This window comes from Apis dorsata, unplaced genomic scaffold (assembly GCF_000469605.1).
Source record: "Apis dorsata unplaced genomic scaffold, Apis dorsata 1.3 scaffold_470, whole genome shotgun sequence".
NCBI classification, from domain to species: Eukaryota; Metazoa; Arthropoda; class Insecta; order Hymenoptera; family Apidae; genus Apis; species Apis dorsata.
Window position 1 is genome coordinate 326,936 of NW_006263709.1, and position 10,550 is coordinate 337,485.

The following is a 10,550-nucleotide window of genomic DNA, read 5'->3' on the forward strand; positions in this document are numbered from 1 at the left end:
GCGATGTAGAACGTTGAATAAGGATTTATTATAATTTTTTTCTTTTTTTTTTCAAGGGTTTACATGTTATATTGTTTACTATTTAATTTTTACTAGTTTTATGATTACCAATTTTATTTAAAAATATTTTATCAATCATAGAATAGAATTGATATTTGATAATTCCTATTATGAATTATACATGTTATTGAAATTTTTTTTTTAAATTTATTTTCGAAATTAAAATTTTAATAAAAATGCTAATATATTCATGAAACACTAAAAGCAAACAAAAGTTGATATATAAAAATGTTGATTGAATTTTATTTATTAACTAAAAAGATAATTACATTAAATGAAGCAAGACGATAAGAGTGACATCTCTCTGTCTTCATTACACCATTGTAACACTCTATTTCCGTCTTGCTTCATTTAACTTTGTAAATATTAATTTACTTAATAACCTCAATCGACATGTATCAATTTTTTGTTTTTAACCTTCTATATATCTTTTTATGTATTTAAGTTACGTATCTAATTCGAAAAAAATCGATGGACGTTGCTAATGCTAACTAGCCTATCGTTTTTATCCAAATTATCGTGTTGAAATTTATAATCTCTTTTTCTCGGTGAATATCCAATCACGCTAATCCCCGCTACTTATCTTTTTACGAATTATTATATATTTACGTTTTCCTTACGCGTTTCTTTTCGCTATATTATCTTTCTTCTTTCACCTTTTAACGTCCTTCAACGAAAATATAAATAATGTTATAGAGTTATTGAGCGATTTAAATCGTGAATGACGAATGCTTCCGACGAGTCGAGAACGAATGTTCGAATGCTGTTAACACTTTAGTATAAGGCGAAACGCATAAGGCAAATGCGTTGCGTAAAAAAAAATATTATATAAATAATATCGATATCTGCTAATTAAAGAATCGATTAACGAAAGAAAAAGTAAGCATACCATATAAGATATAAGATTTATTATGTCGAGGTGAGTATAGGGATATAAAAATAAAACAGGAGGATGGTTTTGCAGAGAAATTAGAATCGACGGAAGAAGGTGAAAGAGATACAAGGGTACACTTTCAACGAGCACGAGACGAGATAACAAAAGAGACAATAATTAATGCAGCCTTATCCGATGAAAGTATCTACAACGTTACTCTGCGCGATCATTGAGATCAGCGTGTAAAGGATAACGATCGGCATTCTTCTGTTTCCGAAATATTTCGATCTGTCTGTTGCATGGCCATTTTGCAAAGATGATCGATGATAAAAGTTTATAGATTAATATATGTATAGTAGGGTGGAACGAAGTATAGGATAACGTCTTTTGATGCTAATCATAATTTCCGATAGTGAATTAAAATTGTCTTCTATGATGATATGTTTAAGTTGTTAAAATAGTGTTAAAAATATGAATTTGAACGACGAAATTTTTAAATTTAAAACTTTAGTGCTGTAAGCTATTCAAAAATTACTTTTATTCATTTCTTGTTATATGTTTATAGTAATTTTAGATAATAGGAATTTATCAAAGTAGACTGATGAAATCTATTATTTGCTCATTTATATTAGATATTCTGAAATGTCAATAAATTTAACATAAGACTAAGATATAGAATATTATAATTAATAATAACATTAGAGAGACAAGTTTTTTTTCACTATTAGAACATAATTTTTATTTTTTCGTTCTACCCTAATGTATAATACTATACCAGTAGTTGTTAAGTCGATAACGGACCAGCGGTGAAATCCAAACGAAAATTAAACTTACCGTAATCCGCGACTAACTAAATATTAATATTTACATATATATATATATATATATTTATCTGTCTCCATTGGTAAGCGTTTTTTCATACATACGTGCAATATATGTCACGTACCGCGTACAGTGTGCATGCTTATGTGTGACGTGTGTACGAAAGAAAGGAGGTATAAAAGGTAGAAAAGTATATAATTGCGTTCGAGAAAGTACGCGGTAAGTCGATAGATCGCAAAGATCGCGCAGGCGTCTAGCGTAAACTTTACACGTATATTATATGCACACGTGTTTCATTGATATAGGTTATGTGTATAATTAGTACGTATATATATATATATTGCCTATATTGCAATACGCGTGCACATACAATACGCATCATTGCGCATTATACATACCTATATAGCTGTAGCGATACATACATGTATATATACAATACGTAACATGTAGAAAAGTATATATATACGGATACATGCGATAGCTTAGGTTTATATAATTACGGAACGTTCTACGTGTTTGTTCACTACCATTATTTGTTATATCGTTAGCGCTTCAGGCGAATATACGTTGATATTTACCATTATCGATATCATACAACATAGCATGCTCGATCGATCGATCGATCGTATCAATTCAAATTACACCTCCATATAGGGTATGAATGTGTATGTGTATGTGTATGCATGTGTACGTGTATGTGTACTTTAACGAAAATCGATTGCAATTTTACCAATCGTTCGATCGATCGATAGGAAAGTAAAACGAGAATTTAATGCGTTCCAACGTACTTATACAAATTACACGTTGGGAATCCGTTCAATGATCGAAGTATATATCGAAGCTTGCTTGATATATATAAGGTGTTGCGATGTAAAGTATAGCGAACTAAGATGTGTAAAAGTAACGGTGATGACGTTCCAAAATCACGTTCGTATCGTTTTAGAGGAGGAGGATTATTAAATTAGGATTACGATCCTGTGATTCGTGACATACGAAAAATTTATTAGAAAATAAGGCTGATTCATTTGCTGCATCGATTAAAAAAATCATAAATTCTCGTTTTTGTTTCGTACATACCAGACATTGTATAACTGTCTTGGCATCAATATATCTTAAGCTGCATTTTTATTAAAAAAATCGTAAAAAAAAAATTTTTATTAATATTCCACGTTTTACGAAAAAATTGCCAGGATGCTATTTCTTATTGAAGCAACATATGTTCCTTGTTACTAGGAAATATAGCTTTGAAACGCGAAACAAAATCGAAATGTTCCTCTAATTATATCGCTTGTGCGTTAATAAAATGTTACTTATAATTTGATATATTTGTTGAACATTCTCAAACATGTAGGCGAGTAAAGTTTCTCATTGTTGCTTCAATGAGGTCGCAGCTTTGTATGACAATGAAGTACAGTCGCCAAATCATGCTCAGTATCATTTAACAGATGAAACGGCGAGAAAATTATTCTGTGTGTATTATTATGCAAAAAAAGGAAAAAAAGAAAAAAAAAAAAAAAAGAAAAAGAACGCGTCAAATAGACTGGTAGGGCAGGGAGCAAAAAGTTGTTTCGGCCTTCTCTCGTTGACGGAGATCGTTTTTTTTTTTTTTTCTTGAGAAAAAGGAATCGTTGCTGCTCCGCTAGAATATTATTTCTCTTCCCTATATTAGTATTATATAAATCTCGTAAGCCTCGATTATTTGTAATTCGTGCGACAGCGTTCGAAAATTGGTGCAAATTATAGTCAATAAAAATGAGATTAATTAGTAGCGTTACGTAGATGTACGTCTTTAGGCAATTGAGATGATACTTTAGCGCAACTTTGATCAATTCTTGGGTGTCCTTAATAGATGTAGTCGTGTACATTTAAAGTCAATATGCGATGCGGCTTAAAAACATTTTACGTACGTTTTCATCGAATGTATTTAATCCCGTCCTTCTTCCCCTGTCTCTTGCCCACCAATTTTCGAACAACGGACCAACGAAAAATCTGTTTCGAAGGTATCGAAAGTTTAATTATTAAGGATGATTACTTGTTTATTGACCCGTCAATGATTAATTGTTAACTGTTGTGACTGTAGATTTTATATTGTACGACTTAATATACATACGCATACATACATATATATATAATATATATATTATATATATATACGTACGGAAATGAGAATATACATATACAGATAATATATACATATACATACATATATATATATTATATACAAATTATATTTGGCACGTATACACAAGTATACGTATTATATATCATTATGCGTTCTGCTTGATTAATAGGACTAGTTGATTTTCTTCTTCTTCTTCTTCTTCTTCTTCTTCTTCTTCTTCTTCTTCCTGTGCGCGTGATATTTCTGGTCTTCGTCGAGTCAATACGTCCGTGTACCTGCCATTGACAAGAGGGAACATCCGAAAAATAAACGTTCAATTCGCAGTTTCGGCAATCATTCAGATTCTGAGAAAAAAAAAAATATTCGTTTCCTACGATGAAGGTAGGAGAGTGGTGTATATGTATATAAGTTTGACGCGTTTCCAGTCGCGTTTCCGCCGCGCTCCAACAATTTCCTATGTACTTGAATATTGTGCAGATAAGGAAAAAAGGCATTCGGCAGAATTGATCATTTTTAACGAATCCAATGCAATTAATAAAAATAGGCCAAATCAGATCCGTATTGTCGATCTGGATATACGAAGAAGATTAATTTTATTTAATAAAAAATTATAAAAATAAATAAATAATTAATTAAACGTAATTAAATGATTAATAAAATATTCGAAAAAGTCGGGAATAAATTAAAATTATTCACAAGTTAAACTAAGTCTTATCACTAGTGTGATAAATTGTTGATGTAATATTATAAACAAAGTATTATATCTAATTATTTGAAAAAAAAAAGGGCAATTGTTCCTACAATTAGATAATTAAATTAAAAAAATATTGGAAGGATTAGATATTTCTGAGATTAGTCGTATCTATTTAATTGATAATCTGCAATTTTTTAATTGCGTCATTGTTCTTCCAACGATATATGATATAGAAGCGTGACTAGATAATACGAGATAGTAAGTGCCGTTTCGAGTGCCTTCTTTCCATCTCTGTATAGTAAATAAGCACATTATGTTAAAAATAATAAAAAAAAAAAGAAAAAAAAACGGACAAATAAACACGTGTTAAACGAATGCGAGTCGGTTCACCGTTACATCGAATGACGATGATTCATGGTTAAACGGGTAGCACTCCTAACAAGACTCACATAGAATCGCCTAGTATTTTATACTGTACGTACAGACGAGAACGTAATAAATGTAGCACGAAATCTTAATAATTTGTAAGATTGTAGCTTTAATTTCGAATTAAGAAAACGATCAACGAACGACACATACGCGCGTATCCTCTGTTACACGCGTCAAGTAAGAAAGAACGTGTTATCGACGATCGATAAAATGACGATGAGAAAGAATATGTAATAACGCTCCTAAACAACGAATAAATCGCCAAGGGAAAAAAGGATACACGATGCGAAACGCGAATAATACACGAAAGGATAATGCGACGCGAAACGGTCGAGCATTTTCGAACAGGATCATTTTACTTCTAATTTAACGTGGTCGAAATCGGAGCTCCCTCTGTTAACGTTTTTTCTCGTGTTGTTAGTAACATTTCCAAGACAGTCCTAAACCGTCAATGCATCTAGTCATAGCTTATTACGGCGTTATGTAAATAACCGTTTTACCAATGTCGTAAGGAACTAAATACGAATACGAATATAAAATAAATAAATGAATAAACGAATGAATTAGTGGATGAAACGATCTATTATTTTATGATCTATGATCAGAATATCACGAAACCTGATATTTTTGATTTTTTTAATTTTACGATTTTAAATTTAATATAATTTAATATTTTTTAAATTATATCATTCATTGAAATGGAAAGAAGGGGGCAAAAAAAGAGTATAAATTTTTTTTTTACTTACGTACTGCATGCAAATTAAATAGAAAATATATATAAATAAAAAAATTTATTAACATGAGATTCTTTTGTAATATACACTTATAAAATACTATTATTTTTAAATAAGATTTTTTTTTTCTCTTGTCTTTGCATGTTAAAGATGTTGATTTATTAAACGATAATCAAATATTATTTATTTCAATAACATTTAGTATAATAAATCACTGTATCGCAGCATTTTGAATTTATTGCCTTTGAAAATTTATATCAATATCATCGCTGTCACCATTATCACAAGAGTAACTAGAATATTTCGAAAAAATAATCATATGTATAATTTCTTTTCATTGTTAGGATATATTTTAGAGGATCGAAATTATTAAAAAAAAAATAAATTAATATTCCATTAATAGCAAAAATGCAACTAAAAAAGATTCTTTAATCTTCATTCATAGCAATAGCAAACAAGAATCGATTAAAAATTGATTTATAGGATAATGATCGAAAAGTGAATAATCTATTTTACAAAATGAAGTAAGTAAAGTATTAATTGTTATGCAATTCCTATTAAATATTAAAATATAAGCATCATATTGCACATGAACGTAGGAATATAAGAAACTTGTAGGAATGAGTTTATCTATACATATGTCGAATAATTTATCTTTATTTTCTTGGTAAATGAATATACAAAGTTTACATCTAGTTTACTTGCTTATACGATGCATCGAATAATATTGATACGATGTGACAATAATAGTGTCGCTGTTATAATCGCGCATACCATTTTTCTTTTTCTCTTTGCTCCGTTCGCACATTTCCATGAATGGTAAAATCGATGAATCTTTCCTGGATACAGAAATGGCAGATTAACTATTTGAAACAAAATTATGGAAACAAATACGAATAATAAGTATGACAATTTTTCTTATCTTTCATTCTTTTTATCCTTCTTTTTCTTTTTTACATTGCATATAGATTCTATAGATATTCATAATTATGCAACGAAAAGAAATTTTCATAGGCCGTTCATAGAAAAATCAACTTATTTGAATTATTGCGCGATTGAAAATTGGGAATTATTTTCGAAATCGAGGATAACAAAATATTTCAAAATATTTAAAAAATTTACATATCGTGTAACTAATATTTTTATACTTTCAATTTTACAATTCCAAAATCAAAAAATATTTTCATCCATTATCCGAAGAAATATTATATTCCAGTGTCGAGCAAGAAATGAAAGAAAAGAGTGATAGGAAACGCAATCGAGTCGCGGACAGACGTCAAAGAAGAAGAGAAAAATGGAATTTGAGCCAGGAATTTGAATACCTTTGGTTTCGTGCTCCGTGAGTATTCAAGAGCGCGCAAAGCGATAGCGTTTAACTGTGAATTAGAATAAATACCAAAGTAAGTCTAATCAGTCTTTATACAATTATTCGTACATATCCGTTAAAGTTTTTTTTTTTTCTTTTTTTGCATTATCTTCCCCTCCATCATTCATTCTCGCTCCTTTCTCTCGTCTCACCCGCTAATTTTTATTCGGTCCATATAATTATTTACAAGCCAAAGAAATACGTAGTCGAGGGCGACCAATTGAATGCGCGCGCACAGATATAGGCACGGACATTCGTACACGCGCAAAGGCGCAACCTTTTCTTCCCCTGTTTTAGTTTTATTTCCATTTCGCTTTTATCCTCTTTCGCTTTTTTTTCTCTTTATGCGTGCTCGAGACGGAATTCTCGCGGTGAAACTCTGAAATGCTCCGAAACTTTTTTTCACTTCAACTTTCAACCTTAGATGTAAATGGCGTAAAATTTGCAAAAAAAAAAAAAAAAAAAAAAAAAAAAAAAAAAAAAAAAAAAAAAAAAAAAAAAAATAAAGAAAGAAAGAAAAAATTCGCAAAATCGTAGAAATTCACGATCGGATCGATCGATTTTTTTCGGAGCATCCCTTTGATCGTGTACGTTTCCGCGTCGAGAGGTCTAGCTGGATCTAAAACGAACGGATAAAACGTTGCTGATTGACGCTAAACGATAAAAAGAAAATATTTCTACAAATAGCAGCATCGAAATATCCCATCGAAATTCTAGTTTTCAAATAGCGGTTCGTTCTTCTTGCTTTTGATATTCCTGCTGCTGTTAATAATTATTATTGAAAATGACGAAACAATGGATAAGATGTATTGGACTGTTGCATATCAAATGGCGAATTTCATAAATGTGCAAAATCATTCATAGTTTAGTGATTAAATGTTTCATTTCAATAAAATCGTGGTTTTAAAACAGCAAACATCAATCATTTCATTAAAAAGGAAGCTTTTTTTTTTAAAGAGAAATTGTTTATGAAAATGAAATATAAATAAACTTATAAAATTACATATACAGTTTTTGGAGACGAAACTTGAAAATTATATTAAAAATTATTCAACCATTTCATCTGCAACCATCTAATAATTCTCGATCTCATGATCTTATAATTACATGAAATTTTTCAACAGCAAAAGAATGAAATGAGATTTCAAGATTAACACGAGATTATCGTTATCGAAATTATCTGAAGTTAATAAACGATACGAAATTCGAACCCGATCATTTTCGAGCCTGGGTCATTTTCGACAAAAAATATTTATAATTTCACAAATTGAAATTATTCTACCTTTTTTCTAACTTTCGATCGATGGTGTTCCATGTGCACGTTAACTATTTGATTCTGAGCATTCTCGTCGTTCCCATTTCTATGGTCCATTCATTGTGATATGTACGATCGGTATTACAAAGCGTTTATTCCAACTTTTATTCCTTATGAAAAGATTTAAAAAATTTATCTGGCCTTTAGGAGCCCATAATCGATCGATTACCTGTATCTCATTGATTAAAACTCACTCAAGCTTTAATCTCTGTCGTTGTCTTTTCTTCTTTTCTTACACATGTAAGGATTTTTTTTTTTTTTTTTTTTAACATGAAGAGATTTTTTTTTTTTTTTTTTAAAAATCGCGTTGGGGGGGGGTCGCTCTTTTTTTTTTTTTTTTCTTTAGCATCGAATAAAGATGAAATCAAGTTTCGTATCAAAAATCGTTCGTATCATATTGGCATACAAGAGAGAATGCGTGTAACCCATGCGCATTGAAATTCGCTTGAAAAAATATACAAGTACACAGTGAAAGCTTTATCGTTTTGCAAATCGACTTTTGGGAATCGATATATTCCATATAGTTCTGCTCTTTTTTTTTCTTTTTTTTTTTCTCCTTTTTTTTCGATCGAATATCTTTAATTTTCTAACGCAAGAAATTATTATGCAAAGAAACGAATCGTATCGTACAACATATATGATATATTTAAAAAACCAATTGTATTGCTTCTCTCGTAAGTACCATAAAGCTTTAACTGCATCCATTTCGACATTTTTTTGTCCTAGAAGAATAGATTGAAATCTTTCAATTTACTCGGAAAACGGTTCATCTATTCGATTCTATCCAGGTATAAAAATTATAGGAATTTTTCTGACTAACGTCGGTCCAGATAACCAAGGATTTCGAGGTTTCGAATGGATGCGCGCTACGATTATTGATTAGTTGCGTTACGAAAGGATCGGATAAATCGCAACGAGCGCGCAATGCACGCGTAATGAATTTTGACGACCTCTTCGACGGTGATCTGGCTGACTTCTACTAGCTTCTACTCAGCGACTAACACGTTTATATTCTCGTCCCTACTCCCTACGTACGGAAGTTGCGAAATCGTTCGTGAAAATAGTAAGAAAATATAAGTAGGTGGTATTCCCTTCCGTTGATTTTACACTGTTAATAGAAAAACTATTCGATTATTCGTCCGAGCCATTATTACATTTATGTCCGCGATATGATGAAACGTTTGCACTTTTTTTGCATCATTTTTTGTTTTCTTGTGGTTTCATTTTATTTAGATTTGACACGAGTTAAAAAGTTAGAAATCGCTTGGTTGTTTCGTGTGTGAAGGATAACAATTTGTTTTTTTATTTTTTTTTTTTCTTTTTAATATTGACGAATTGAAAAAGATATGACGAGTGCATGAAGGTATGTACAATTTAATCCTTTATGTCCTGGATTATAAACTAGATATATTATTCTTTTTTTAATCGCATTGTTCATATTGTGTTTTTTATGTTTGTAACAATGTTCGTAAAAAAAAACATAAATACGTCTAAAATTAAAATGAATTAGCATATACATTTTAAAAAATTTGTTTATGTAGGTTTCTAATAAATATGATATTCATTAATTGGTATTATTTTATACCATTTTAGAAGACTTCTATTAGAAGTATTAAACTGTGTAATACGTTCGTATGTCTTTATAGAAATATTAAATATCGATAATCTTACATAAAATTTATTTTAATTATTTACGTATGTATTATTTTTTAGTCAAATAACTTTATTTGTAATATGTTTATTTTTCTGATATTTTTTATTGAGCGAATTTTGCAAACGAATGAAACAATTAAAAATTATAGGGCAAAGCTTTGTAAATATAATAAGTAAAATAAAACATTTCAATGAAACTGTAATTTTTGATATATTGTTCCATATACATATGTATATGGTCATACATTTTTATATAATGAAAAACAATTTTTTTTTTGAATGTGATTAATATTTTATATCAATTAAACATAATACTTTTTGCTGTTACTTCTGCAATTATAAAATAATTATATAATAGAAATTCTAAATGAAACAGACGTTTACAAATAGATAAGAAAATTTTATCAAATATCAACATGAATGAATTTATTACACAATGTGATAATAAAAATTGATAATAAAAAAAAAAAAAAAAAAAAAA